Here is a 16,040-nt window from a genome sequence, read left to right as displayed (position 1 = left end):
CATGAGGCATGTATCTAGAGAGACGATGGATGGTCGTTTATCTGTCTGACCGTCTGTTAAAAACCACTGGACGGCTTTTCATGACGTGTTTCTGAGAACTGGTCTCGTTCTCGTTTAGATGCCATAAAACATTGGGAGTGATCCGTATCAGGATCTGGATGCAAGAAAAAGTTGTGGATGTTGGGAATTTTCCTATATATAGATATAAACATGCAGCAAACACAACAACACAGACACAACACTGTGGATTTATTAGCACTGGATCTGGAATCTGACAGGATACAATTACATGACGCTTTTTAATCTAAATTAATCATTTGGAATCAAATAATTAGGAATTAACAGTATTTTCCTTTGAGTTTACATGGAAATAATAATTCCGAATGGAGGTTTCCATGGAAACGTCCTTACTGAATTCCTCTTTAGATCGGCAGGTTGGGAAGGGTGCTGATTGGCTGATTGGACAGACAAACGTTTTTATGTAGCCAAGAACCAAAATTCCTGCATTAAGTTTGTTTTTTTAAGAATTAATTTTAATTTCTTTCTTTTTTTTTTTTTTTTCATTTATCCTGTGCTGACGACCTTTTTTTTCTTATTGGCTCATATGTATCCCTGTCAAGCGTGCCTTGCCGTTCTTTTGCTCTGTTGGTTAAAGTTCTGGGCGTTTGCTTCTGATCTGATGAGGGCAGAAGATCCAGTTGTCCAGACGGAAACAGAACGTCCTTTAACCGATTTTTTTGGTTCAGGAGGGGAGAGAGGAATGAGTAAGACGACCTGGGGCTGTTAAGTCCAGAGTTTTCTTGCATCTCATCATCTTGGCTGGTCTCATTTTTACCCCCCAGTCCTGATCTGGGTGGACTTCTGGAATCTCTTCTCGTTGAGGAGATGATGAGCCATCCCAGACTCTAGAATTCCTCTACAAGGAAGAGAAAGACGTCATCCTCCTCTGGAGACCCATAGGACCTCCCTGGATCCAACAAACACCGCCTGTAGCAGAATTAAAGGTCTTCCTCCTTTCTTGGCAGAAGGCAAGCTACTCGAGACATTTGGACTTGACACTCTTGGACAATTGACTTGATCCTGGGACATTTACAGACAGGTTTTCTATGAAAGTATCTATGAAATATTAAGAGTTTTTCCGGCTGTTGTTGTCCTCAACATGTTTATTTTGTTGTCTTTTGTCATTTTGCTTGTTAATACACAGCAGTCTCTTCACACCGCTGGTCTCCCGCCAGTTATCTCCAAGTGTTGCCTCCCAAACCTAGATCTGGTCCCCTGGAAGTTACACTTACGTCTGCCGGAAATGAGCAAAGTTTGCTCCGTGCTCGTAGTTTTTTCTGACATAACACGGAAAACTACCTAATAAGAATCAGTTTTGCCACCATTTGAAATGTTTTTGCCACTTGGAAACCAGGTAAATCCAGAGCGTTCAGGCAGGAAGTCAGTTAAAGAAAAGCAACGCGGTTAGCTTTACAAACGAAACCCGTACATGTCCAGATTTTCACATTTTACTCTGAAATGTCAACATTTCCTCGCCACCGGGGGATTCTGGCATCAAGCCGCCAGGCGGCAGGGGTCATGATGGCACCACGGACACCGAGGTGTTCATCTTAGCGTGGAACGCTGCACCGTCTGTCACATCACTGCTGTAAAGAGATAAATAGCAGGCATGTGAGACCTGCCAGACTGGAAATTTTACTTCTTTACTGGTTTATCCAAATCCACCAATTTAAATTATATTAATTTTTTTTTTTTTTTTAAATTAATAGAATTATTATAATCAAATTTTATTTTTTTTATTTTTTTTTTGTTTAATTATCCCATGTTTTACATGGAAAGTACAAAATGTTATGATTATTGTGATGTTGTTGTTATTTATGGGATTTTTGTCACGGTTTGCTCTGTGGTCCAAACGTGTTTCAGAAGTTCTGATCGTTTCTTACAGCTGGAAAGAAGAACTTGTCGAGACGAACCAGTAAATGTGACATCTTGTCTTAACGGAGTTCGTCCTTGGAACTGGGACCAGTAATCAGTGTACCTGGGAGCTGCTCTCCCAGTTTCCATCATTGGGGATGGGTACATCCATCACTTTCCTCTGCTGCTTGTCCATCATCACTACGTCCGGTTGCTAGGCAACCTGAACTGGAAGTCCCCCTCCCTCTCCACCACCTTGGGTTGGGGGTCTCCGCTCCAGATTCTGCTCTGATGTTTCTGTACATCACGGCTTGTTGACTAAACTTTGCTGCTTTGCACATTTCCTCCATGTTTACAACCCAGTGTCTCACCACCGTGTTTCATTTCCACCACAGCTACTGGCAACATTTCCTGCTGGCTTTTATCCCAGTAAGAAAAGGAAACGTGACCACAGAGGACATTTTTGTGTTTCAGTTTTAAAATGTTTGCTGTTTCTATGGAGGACAGTCATGGAAATAATCATTAATTATTACTTTGTTCTCCCTTATCGCTGGTCAGTCCAGCTATGATGGAATTTTCTAGTTTCTGTCAGTTTGTCCTCCATGATGTTTGTTCATGAGGCGGGGAGTGGGCCGGACCAACTGGGCCGGACCGAGTGGGCCGGACCGAGTGGGCCAGACCGAGTGGGCCGGACCGACTGGGCCGGACTGAATGGGCCGGACCGAGTGGGCCAGACTGAGTGGGCCGGACCGACTGGGTTGGACTGAGTGGGTTGGACTGAGTGGGCCGGACTGAGTGGGCTGGACTGACTGGGTTGGACTGAGTGGGTTGGACTGAGTGGGCCGGACTGAGTGGGCTGGACTGACTGGGCCGGACTGAGTGGGCCGGACTGATTGGGCTGGACTGAGTGGGCCGGACTGATTGGGCTGGACTGAGTGGGCCGGACTGATTGGGCTGGACTGAGTGGGCTGGACTGAGTGGGCTGGACTGATTGGGCTGGACTGTGTGGGCCGGACCGAGTGGGCCGGACCGAGTGGGCTGGACTGACTGGGTTGGACTGAGTGGGCCGGACTGAGTGGGCCGGACTGAGTGGGTTGGACTGAGTGGGCCGGACTGACTGGGTTGGACTGAGTGGGCCGGACTGACTGGGTTGGACTGAGTGGGCCGGACTGAGTGGGCCGGACTGAGTGGGCTGGACTGACTGGGCCGGACTGATTGGGCTGGACTGAGTGGGCTGGACTGAGTGGGCTGGACTGTGTGGGCTGGACTGTGTGGGCCGGACTGAGTGGGTTGGACTGACTAGGTTGGACTGAGTGGGCCGGACTGACTGGGTTGGACTGAGTGGGCTGGACTGACTGGGTTGGACTGAGTGGGCCGGACTGACTGGGCTGGACTGATTGGGCCGGACTGAGTGGGCCGGACTGAGTGGGCCGGACTGAGTGGGCCGGACTGAGTGGGCTGGACTGACTGGGTTGGACTGAGTGGGCCGGACTGAGTGGGCTGGACTGACTGGGTTGGACTGAGTGGGCCGGACTGAGTGGGCTGGACTGACTGGGTTGGACTGAGTGGGCCGGACTGAGTGGGCCGGACTGAGTGGGCCGGACTGACTGGGTTGGACTGACTGGGTTGGACTGAGTGGGCCGGACTGAGTGGGCCGGACTGAGTGGGCCGGACTGAGTGGGCTGGACTGACTGGGTTGGACTGAGTGGGCCGGACTGAGTGGGCCGGACTGAGTGGGCCGGACTGACTGGGTTGGACTGACTGGGTTGGACTGAGTGGGCCGGACTGAGTGGGCCGGACTGACTGGGCTGGACTGATTGGGCCGGACTGAGTGGGCCGGACTGAGTGGGCCGGACTGAGTGGGCCGGACTGAGTGGGCTGGACTGAGTGGGCTGGACTGAGTGGGCCGGACTGAGTGGGCCGGACTGATTGGGCTGGACTGAGTGGGCTGGACTGAGTGGGCCGGACTGAGTGGGCTGGACTGAGTGGGCCGGACTGATTGGGCCGGACTGAGTGGGCTGGACTGAGTGGGCCGGACTGAGTGGGCTGGACTGAGTGGGCTGGACTGACTGGGCTGGACTGATTGGGCCGGACTGAGTGGGCCGGACTGAGTGGGCCGGACTGAGTGGGCCGGACTGATTGGGCTGGACTGAGTGGGCTGGACTGAGTGGGCCGGACTGAGTGGGCCGGACTGAGTGGGCCGGACTGATTGGGCTGGACTGAGTGGGCCGGACTGACTGGGCCGGACTGACTGGGCCGGACTGAGTGGGCTGGACTGAGTGGGCCGGACTGAGTGGGCTGGACTGAGTGGGCTGGACTGAGTGGGCTGGACTGACTGGGCCGGACTGAGTGGGCCGGACTGAGTGGGCCGGACTGAGTGGGCTGGACTGAGTGGGCCGGACTGAGTGGGCTGGACTGAGTGGGCTGGACTGAGTGGGCTGGACTGACTGGGCCGGACTGACTGGGCCGGACTGAGTGGGCCGGACTGACTGGGCCGGACTGAGTGGGCTGGACTGAGTGGGCTGGACTGAGTGGGCCGGACTGAGTGGGCTGGACTGAGTGGGCTGGACTGAGTGGGCTGGACTGAGTGGGCCGGACTGAGTGGGCCGCCGGGCCGCCTGTTGAACAGCTCGGCTGTACTCTCCGCCTGTTACCTGGTTGAGGTGCAAACACACACATACATTGTACCTTCCCACTGTCATGTGAAGAAAGCTTCCTGCAGCTGGATGGTAAATGACCAGATGTTTGTCTTTAACATGTCGGTCCTGTGATGGACTGAAGACCTGTCCACCCACTTCCAGCCGGCTCAGACAGGATCCAGCCGGCTCAGACAGGATCCAGCCGGCTCAGACAGGATCCAGCCGGCTCGACACCATGAATAAACTAAGACAAGTAAAGAAAGCAGAGGACTGTTTCTCTACGGTTTTCTTCTCAGGGCTAACTAATGTAAGTCTGCTTGTTGTTTCTGGAGTTCAGCAGGTTTCCTCCTCTTGTCTGCAGGACACCCTGGTCCTGCCCCAGTTTCAGTCCGGTCTCAGCAGAGCGAGGCTTCAGCTCCATCAGCAGAAGAGACGGCAGCTCAACTCTGCCCTCTAAAGAGAGACGGCATGCAGATGTGTTTCCATCCAGTCTGACTGCCTGCTCGCAGTGTGGTGTTCAGGAGTTTAAATGCAGTGACTGAACAAGTAAACGATGTGAGACGTGGTGTTTTCTGTGTTTGTTTGGTGGCTTTTCTGACTGAGTTACTGGAGTAAACAGCTGGAAAACCAGGAGTCCTGAAAGTCCCCAGTTTGTCCCCAGTCTGGGTATGTACAGGTCTCTGCAGGAGACAGCTCGCAGCATCAGCATTTAACCTCATTTCCTCACTCCGTTTGCTCTTTGTCACCCCCCTCTGTGGACAATGACTCATTGTTTTCAGTTTCCTCGACTGCCAGACCCTTTGATTGATCGGAGTGTGTCTGGCTCTGGGTGCGGAGGGACTCCTGCTTTCTCGGCTCATCTGAAGCTGATCGTCACGTCACATCTACTTAGAAAAGTTGTCTGGCAGTCAAACCCTGGCAGGCTTATGGCGGGTAAGGAAGGAGTTTTTAAAGAATGCAGCTCATCTCTGCAGAGGATCCAAAGAGCACCATGAAGAAAACAGAAAAGAAGAAATAAAAATATTTAAAATAAAAAATTATTAAAATAAATTAATTAATTAAATTAATTTTTTAAAAAAAGACTTAAAATAAAATTAAATTTTAAAAAAATTAAAAGGAACAGAAGAAATAACAAATTAATTAAAAATGAAAATAAAGAAAGAAAGAAAGAAAAATAAAATAATAAAGATGAGATTTAAAAAAAATTAAAGAAGAAAAAAGGAAAAGAAGAATTAAAAATATTTACAATAAATAAATTAATTAAAAAAAAAGAATAAATTAATTTAAAAAAACTTCCAATAAAATAACTTTAAGAAAATAAAAAGAAAAGAAGAAATAAAAAAATAAATAAAAAAATAAATTAATAAAAATAAAATAAAAATGAAAGAAACTGAAATTTTTAAAAAATTTGAGGAGAAAAAAAGGAAAAGAAGAAAAAAATCTGAATATTTACATCCTGTAAAGCTATTCAGTTTCATGAGGTCCGGCAAGTTTTAACATGTTCCTTCAACAACACACCTGACTCAGGTTAATGAGTTGTTGTGCAGAACTTCATTGGCTGTTGGATCCATTTCTTTGGTCAGGTGTGTTGAAGCAGGGATGCAATGAAAACCTGTCGGACTGCGACCCTCGAGGGACCGAGCTGAACAGCCACGGTTTGAAGAAACATCTTTACTAATCGACCTGGTTTCACCTGGAAACGGTCAGAAGTCTGTTTTTAGATGTGATCAGCTGCGTGAAACCTGCTGCCTGGTCAGCTTGGAAGACCCAATCTGACATCTGAAGAACCTGAAATCCACCCTCAGCTTCACCTCAGCTCTGATCTGTAGCCGTGGAGCGGCGGTCGTGTGGAGCAGTGGATATGTGGACCCAAACGCAGGAAGGACAAACGAGGAAGACACTGAAACAGCAAACTGGATAAAACCAGGAGGCATAAACACACAGAAAAGTCAACAAGGCAGGTGGAAGGGATAAGCTGACGGACCCAGGTGAAGAAACGAGCAGGAAACAAGGAAAACTTCAAAATAAAACAGGAAGCAACATGAAGACGTAACATAAAAACCCACATCGTGACATTTTAAAAATCCATCTGGACCAAATTTTCTCTGCTAATTTCATTGCTTTTATCCCTGAATGGAGCAGGGCCAGCGTGCAGATCACCCACTGTCCTGCAGGTTTTAGATGTTTCCCTGCTGCAACAGGTCCTTTCCACATCGCACTTCATCCACTTCTGCACACGCCTCTAAATGAGCCAATGATAAAGTGACTCAGGCAACATGTAAAACCTGCGGGACGGATCCAGAGATGACCAGTGTGTCAGAGCTCTGTAGAAAACATCAAATATAAACTTTAAACATTAGAATGTATTTGTTGACATCGAGTCATGCTCAATCCCTGATGGCAAACGAACATTTGGCCCCATATGGCCCACTTCTGCAGCCTGCTTTGGCCCATATGTGGCCCTGAGGTCACTATGGCAACCCAACCGCTGCTGTTTCAGCTCCTCACGTTCCACAACACGTCCTGTAACTTCCATCCAAGCTGGCAACCAACATCTGGACCACATGTGGCCCACACAACCGCTGCCAGAGCCGTAGCGGAGCCACGAGGAGCCCGGATTGGGATTAGACCCAAACATGTCTGCTGCCTGGGATGGTGTTTTAAGATAAAACATATCTGAAAATGAGACACATAAACATGTCGTTTCACTGCAGAGAAGCTCAAACGACAAAACGAAAAGGAACGCCAGGAAGAAGCTGCGTTTCCATCAGTTTTTTACTCAATAAAACACATATTTCTGAATTATTAACTAACTGCAGCTGTGATTTGCAGGTTTTCCACTCAGCTCTTCGAAGCGCTTCTTCCTCATCCTTCTTTCTAATTCCACGTAAAGCATTTCACTGTTGCTGGTTATCAAAGATGGCGGTGACATTTTCCTCCGCCCATACACGCTGCGTCATGTTTACCTGAAACGAGCTGGTCATGTGACCCCGACGTCGTCCGGTGACGTGAAAATGCTTCCGTGACACTGTTGCGATGAACTTCTGTATGGACGCGTCTGGAAAAGCTCCTCATGAGAGCATAGAAACGTTTTAGTGATATTTTTACCGAGCCGTTTCCATTCCCAGCGTTTCACTGCGATGTTTGGCATTTCCGCGGTTCTAGGGGGGATGGAACCGCAGCTAATGACACAAAACACACCAGGCCAGCTGGAAGTCGTCTGCCAGTGTGTTTCTAATCTGTTGCTTCACAGAAGCAGGACGACTCGTTCAGGATGAACCAAAGACTCCTGCAAACCGATGACACTTAAAATAATCTTCCTGTAAGCGATGGTGACGTAAAACCCACACAGCAGGTGCATTTGCAGCATTTCGATCCAACTAAACAGCATCTCAGTCTTCTGCTATTTTCCATCTGAGACTTTGAAACTTTCCTCCCTGCAGAACCTGTGATCTGGCTTCTTACCGGGACCCTCGCGCCTCACCTGCATGTGAAAGCTGCTATTCTGAGCGCTGTGATGAGGAGCGGGGCCCACAGCTGACATGCAGGTGCTGCGACACCTTTCACATCACACGGAAACGAAGCGACACTTTTCTTCTCTCCCATTATTTCTTTGCAGTTGAACTCTGCAGGATTCGCCGCTTCCTCTTCGCTGGATCAGACTTGCGGTTAAGATGAAACATCCTTTCGGTCTTTGTTCAGGTTTTAAATGGAAAATGGGCTTTAAGTGCAGATATTTGTCACAACGCTGCAGCCTTAAAGGTTCGTTCCGCCTATTTCAGCTCAGACATTTATGCTGTTGTGTCAAACTAAACTGCAGATAATTGTCTGACGTGGAACACCACAACATGTTTCCTCTCACTGGCATCAACATTTGGCTGTGGTTGTATTTTTATGTTGTTAATGTACTTATTTAATTATTATTAAGATTAAATGGCTCTGAACTGTAAAATCCAGTTTAAATCAGTTCAGTTCAATCCAGCTTCATTTATAAAGGCTGCATCACATGACAACTGCAACCATAGACCATACAGTTCAGACCATACTCATATTTATTTATAACCTTTCATTACAGAAGGAAAAAAAAAACAAAACAGCTGCCTGTAAAATAAGATGGAATTGACTAAAGTAATAATAAATAAAAACTTTTATGAAAATCACATTGTTTTCTAATTCTGGTTCATTAGAAACATTTTTTTTTTAAAAAGCAAACAAATAAGATAATTTATTACATATTACATAAAGTAATATTCAGCTGAACAATCCTTTAAAGTTTCCGCTCCAGTCAGGTGTTTTCTGTTCCTCTCAGTCAGACTTCTGCACCTGTTGACAGGTATTTTGTCCCACTGTTCAACAGAAAAGTCTCTCATTTGTCCAGGACACATTTGTTTGTTTGTTTTTCTTTCTTCAACTCAATTAAATGGAAAAAACAGTGTCTTATATTAAATTATTAAATTATATTGAATTATATTTTTGCATTTTTTTATTTATTGTTCATTTTTAAGTCTCCAGTTATTTGAGTGACTGTTGTAAATTCAGCCTTTTCTTTAATGAAAGGGGATGAATACATGTGAGCACAACTGTAGATGAAAGATGGACGGAGCTTTCAGTGGTTAAAAGTGAAGCCTATGCAGAAGTGCATAAAACTGCAGTTCCCCCTTCATCCACTAGGGGCTGCAAAACAGAGCAAATCCCCATAGACTCCCATGGTAAAAAGACCAACTTCACAGCAGAAATAAACATGTTTACAGCAGGAATAAACATGTTTACAGCAGGAATAAACATGTTTACAGCAGGAATAAACATGTTTACAGCAGGAATAAACATGTTTACAGCAGAAATAAACATGTTTACAGCAGGAATAAACATGTTTACAGCAGGAATAAACATGTTTACAGCAGAAATAAACATGTTTACAGCAGAAATAAACATGTTTACAGCGGGAATAAACACATTTACAGCAGAAATAAACACGTTTACAGCAGGAATAAACACGTTTACAGCAGAAATAAACACGTTTACAGCAGAAATAAACACGTTTACAGCAGAAATAAACACGTTTACAGCAGGAATAAACACATTTACAGCAGAAATAAACATGTTTACAGCAGGAATAAACACGTTTACAGCAGAAATAAACATGTTTACAGCAGAAATAAACATGTTTACAGCAGAAATAAACATGTTTACAGCAGGAATAAACATGTTTACAGCAGGAATAAACATGTTTACAGCAGGAATAAACATGTTTACAGCAGAAATAAACACGTTTACAGCAGAAATAAACATGTTTACAGCAGGAATAAACACGTTTACAGCAGAAATAAACATGTTTACAGCAGGAATAAACACGTTTACAGCAGAAATAAACATGTTTACAGCAGGAATAAACACGTTTACAGCAGAAATAAACATGTTTACAGCAGGAATAAACACGTTTACAGCAGAAATAAACATGTTTACAGCAGGAATAAACACGTTTACAGCAGAAATAAACATGTTTACAGCAGGAATAAACACGTTTACAGCAGAAATAAACATGTTTACAGCAGGAATAAACATGTTTACAGCAGAAATAAACATGTTTACAGCAGAAATAAACATGTTTACAGCAGAAATAATAAAATAAATTATAAACCGCCCGTTTAAAAGTAATTTAATCTTGAAATTCGGCATATTTATGGGCGTGTCCTTTTAACTGACAGGTACCCGATCTCCCGCTTCAAGTCAGAAGAACGTAGAACAACCGCGGTTTTTAGCCGGTTAACAACGTGACTTAGCTTTAGCCCGCTTAACTCCGTTAGCTGGTTATCTCCTGTTATCTCCGTGTTAGCTCAGTTAGCTCTTAGCTACAGAAAGCTCGGAGTTAGCTCGATGTCAATCATCCACCATGATGCTCACAGCCCCCCTCTTCAGCTCCGCCTCTTTGCCCATATTTGTATTTGTCACAGAGGCTCCGCCCATCTTTTTACATGCAGTCTGTGACTGCTATACATGACAACTGTGTCAAATGACGCTGCAGGTTAATGACGGAGCATCTTGTAACTGTCTATAAAGCACAGTTCTGTTTTCAGTCAGTGGAAGAAAAGGTTTTACACATTTAATCTTTAAAGTCGTTCTGTAATTTAAATGTAAATACTTTCAAATCAGAGTTGAGCTTTCAAACTTGAACTTAACATATAACAACATGGAATAACTGAACTATAATAAACTCATGGGAAATATAGATCTAATATAATTGATCAGAAGCAGTGGAGGCAGGGTTTTGTAAAATGATTTTTTTTAAAAACAACATTTTATCTAATCAGATGATTGTCGTCTGCTTTTGGTGGACAGATATATAAAGTAGTTATTGCTCAGACTTTAAGGGTTAATACCAAACACTGATTAATTTACAAGCAAAAGAAAGAAGCTGTTTTAAAGTTTATTTGAACTCTTTCATGTAAATATGAAATGTGACAACACAATATGATTCATCCAGTGGAAATGTATGACTGATCTTTCTGATGACGTATCATAGTTTCTCCATGTTTTAACCGACCCAGCCCTCTTCCACTCCTCACACCCAGTCTCCTCTGTTCATTAAAACTGGTTTTCACCATCTGGAGTTAATCCACTGGTATAGCAGGTCTTGTCCAGACAAAGCTCTGCAATGATGTCTGACGCCTCTCAGCATCAAAGCAAACAAACCTGAGTGGAAGTTAGAAGAGGAAGGTCGAAGGCTGAAGGAAAAGCAGCCCAAACACCTCCTGATATGTCTACGTTTGTTTCTGCCATCCAATGGAAAGAAATATGAGTGATGCAGAACACTCTACACAAGCAAAGGTCTGGCCCAAGCTAGGCTGCGTTCGGCGTAGGAAGAGGAAAGTTTTAAATCGAAACTTTAGTTTAGACGGGTTCTGCATCTTGAATATTGATTACTAACCAGTTCTACAGAGGAGCTGAAAGTTCTGCCTCCCCATCTACCCCTAGAAACCAGAGGAACCAACCGCGTGGTATCACACAAGAAGCTTTTTCTTTAGGTAAAGTGGAACGAGACGATCCCAAGCTTTGTGTGTGAGTCATGCAGCCTGACTAGCCTAAGATGTGATCTTCTTTTATGCTGGAACTGCTGCTGGTTTTGGACCATCTGCGAGGTCAGTGTGCGTGGTGGGAGACCTGCTTGAGGAACATTGCAGTAGTAGCAGTGAAAGATATGGCCTGCATCAGGAGTCTGGTGCATACTGAGTCTCATCCAGCAGATTTTTGTTCTCTTATTGTAAGGATGACGCAAAGAGAAAGAAAGCCAGGTTTCACACAGCTCTTCTCCACATTCATGCTGGACAGCATGAATGCTGGACAGCAGGGGGCAAAAACTCCAGCTTTGGTTCCTTTTTATGACTCTCCTGCGGCTCACCATATTCAGCTCTCTTCCACCCACACAGGCCTTTTAAAGAGCAAATGGGGGATTTGGTAGCAGTTTTCACCTCCACTTCTGGACGCTGCAGCGTGTGAAACTGTGAGGAGACAGTTGCATAACACCCTATTTTCAGGATCTGTGAAACTGAATCTGTCTTCACAAGAGTCTGTGTGCAGTTTAAAGACAAAAAAATAACATTCCTTCATGTGTAGTTTTATATTAATTAAGAGACTTTTCACAGATTTTGTTGCTACAGTTGCTTCAGTAGGATGCAGGCCTCTCTTAGGCTGTGGACAATGTCAATCTATTCAGAACAATCTTTTAATAAATCCGTAGTTGTCACACAAGTTATTTAAGCCATTAAGATGGAGGAATGAATTTTTACTTGATGTGCAGCACCAGTAGAAAGCCACGCTGCCGTGTAATCCTTCTGCATGTGGGGTGAGGCTGAGTGCTGACCTCGCAACAGCTTCAGAAGAAGCACAGAAGTTGTCCCAACTAGTGATTTGGTGAATTCTATCTATCTATCTATCTATCTAGACAGATCAGTAGCTAGCTAGATAGATAGCTAAACAGCTAGCCATTTAGCTAGCCAAATGGCTAGCAAGATAGATAGATAGATAGATAGATAGATAGATAGATAGATAGATAGATAGATAGATAGATAGATAGAGATCTATAGATTTGTACCTATAGATAGCAAGTTATCTATCTATCTATCTATCTATCTGTCTGTCTAGAGAGCTATCTAGCTAAATGTTTAGAAAGATAGATGCTAACTATAGATTTGTATCTATAGATAGATAGATAGATAGATAGATAGATAGATAGATAGATTCTATCCATCTATACAGTGTCTGTACCAGCTTGCTATCTATACTCAGAAATGAATACAAGTTAATGATTAAAACAAAACTACGAAAGAAGAAATATGTAGGCAACTTCCTGTAAGTTCATATTCCATGTATAGAAAAGAAGGATGGAGGATTAAACCTGCAAACCTTCACTGAGGTTGAGTCAGAATCAGTAACTTCTAGACTATTAGAGAAGCAAGTTTATTTGTACATCACTTATGATAAAACTGGTGTGATGTGTTCAGGTCTTAGTCCCAGTGAAAGCTCCAACAGCAGCATCTGGATGGGTCTCCAGGTGTTTAGCAATGCTGATTGTCTTTTTTTTTCCACCAAACAGAATAATCTTTGTTTTCCTTCATTTCATATGTTGAAAATCCTCTCTCATCCAGGTAGAGGTCTTAGTTTAGCGTCTGGAGGCCTAATGATACTGCCAGATGCAGAATCTCAGCTGCAGAAGTGACTTTCTCTGTCCTAATCTACAGTCATTTGCTTCCTGATCAAACAAAACTGGAGTCAATTTTCAGAACACAGCAACATTCACGTCGAAAGCTCAATGGCTCATTCTGATCAGAGGTCTCGTCTGCTCACAGAATCTGTTCATTAACAGCTAAACTGGTTCTGACTCGTTGCATCAAAACATCCCAAAGCAGCCAAACAATCAGCAGCCAATTTTCCAGTTAATGAGAAAACTGTGACTGTCTAAACGTTTCATTGACTTCACCGGTTTGCCGCCGAATCTCATCAATGTGGTGCCGAGGATCAGTGCACACGGAAAAAAGCTCATTGAATACTCCTCTCAATGAGACTGTATTTTCTCTTACATTTTGTTTGCCATGATGTTGTTCATTGATCCTTTCCCCTTCTTCTTCTCCGTCTCTGCTGCTATCAAGGTTAGCATCACGCAGCTTGCACTTATGCATCAATCATGACAGCAGCAGAAGTGATGCTCACAGCAATATCCCCTCAGGTCATTATTTCCAACATATTCCGAACCTTTATTTAACCAGGCAAGATGAACGAAAAACAACTTGTTTACAATCGCAGCCAGGAATAAGGCAGACTAAGGAGATTTTTGGATATTAACATAAATCAGTGAATTTGACTCATATGCTGATGACTTCCACATCTATGTTCCGGTTAAAATGAAAGATGGGCTTTCTGTAAACATTCTGCAAACATGTTTGAAGGATATTAAATCTTGAAAGGCACTGATCTCTCTGAGGTGATGGTGCTTGGAGCCACTTCTGCCGGTTCTGTATTTCTGGATGGTTTAAAATCATTTTGCCAGACAGAGATTGTAAACATGGGTTTTAAATTGACTGAATTATTGCTAAAAAGCCAGATTTGGTTAGTTGTTAGATGCAGTTTCATTTGAACCATAATCCAAGCCTTTGTGACCACCGGGCTGATATACGACAGTCATTTCTCAGCTCCAGCTTGTACAAAATGCCGTTGGAACATGCATGTATGGGCGCACCAGCTTTAAAGACGCACTATTTAACTTACTGACCTAAAACGCCGCGTCCCAGACTTGTTAGATGACACAGTGACATCTACATTGTGTATTTCTAGAGACCATGGCTGAGGAACCGACACTATTCAACTTTTACATCCAGGACGCGACGTGACGTTTCAGTTCACGGTATAATAAGGAACTGGCCGCTCTGAACACACGTCGTTGATTCAGCGAAGAAATGCAAGATTGAAAGAGAGAAAGAGACAAAACAAGAGTCAGCCTAAGATCGTTTTTTGCTGGCTGGAGAGAGCACACAGGTCAGACAGGATGCAAGATGGAGGCTGAATTATCCGCTGCCGGGGGGCCCTGAAAATGTGAAAAGTGCTGTAGTGTCTTTAAGATCTATTTGAAAATGCTTTTATTTGCTGTAAAATCTTCAAAAAGCTAAATCATGTCACAACAAAGTTTGCTGTTGTCCAGTGCCTGTATGAGCCTGCAGACCAAAACAAAGTGTCTCATGAGACACATGAGAAACACAGTTTTGCCAAAAGTAAGGAAATTCGTTGATGGCTGCCTTAAAGGTCATTAGAAATTTCTAAATGACGTCATCATCATCAGACTGGAACTTATACGTAGTTGTAATAGCCAACGCCGCAGGGAGGAATAGTGTGGTGAGGAAGACAAAATGATGATTCAACACCATAAATATGTATAGAACATAAAAGCCTTGTGTCAATATTTCCTTGGGGTTTTTTAAAAATTTGTTTTCTATTAAAGATAGGTAGGAAGAGCAGGAGATGTCTTCCAGATGCAGGTTTTACTATACAAACCCAATTCAGCCAATTTTTTAAAATGTTTTTCAATTCAATTCAATTCAACTTCATTTGTATAGCGCCACTTCACAACAATGTTGTCACAGAGCACTTTACATACATGAATCAACATACACATCATTTCGAGCCAATTTATACACATACTAAAATAGAAACCAACTGATTGCATTGAATCATGACTTCAATCCAATCCTCCATCCTGAGCTGCATGAGGCGACAGTGGGAAGGAAAAAACAACCGTTTAACGGGAAGAAAACCCTCCGGCAGGACCCGGCTCAGGGAGGGCAGCCATCTGCCTCGACTGGTGGAGACGTTTCAAAAGTTTGGTCACCTGTGGAACGGACAGGACAGAAAAAATTCCGTCTAATCATTGGAACTGACCTGTTTGTCCCACCCCCCGTACTGCCACTGGGAGGTGAGACCACAACTGGGAGGTGGGACTGTAACTAGGAGGTGGGACTGCCACTTGGAGGTGGGACTGCCACTGGGAGGTGGGACTACAACTTGGAGGTGGGACTGTAACTTGGAGGTGGGACTGCCATTGGGAGGTGGGACTGTAACTAGGAGGTGGGACTGCCACTGGGAGGTGGGACTACCACTTGGAGGTGGGACTGTAACTTGGAGGTAGGACTGCCATTGGGAGGTGGGACTGTAACTAGGAGGTGGGACTGTAACTAGGAGGTGGGACTGCCATTGGGAGGTGGGACTGTAACTAGGAGGTGGGACTGCCACTTGGAGGTGGGACTACAACTAGGAGGTGGGACTGTAACTAGGAGGTGGGACTGCCACTTGGAGGTGGGACTACAACTTGGAGGTGGGACTGTAACTTGGAGGTGGGACTGCCATTGGGAGGTGGGACTGTAACTAGGAGGTGGGACTGTAACTAGGAGGTGGGACTGCCACTTGGAGGTGGGACTGCCATTGGGAGGTGGGACTATAACTAGG

Source organism: Telmatherina bonti (genome assembly GCF_933228915.1).
Source record: "Telmatherina bonti genome assembly, chromosome: 7".
In the NCBI taxonomy this organism is placed as follows: Eukaryota; Metazoa; Chordata; class Actinopteri; order Atheriniformes; family Telmatherinidae; genus Telmatherina; species Telmatherina bonti.
Note: the sequence above shows the minus strand (reverse complement) of the source record.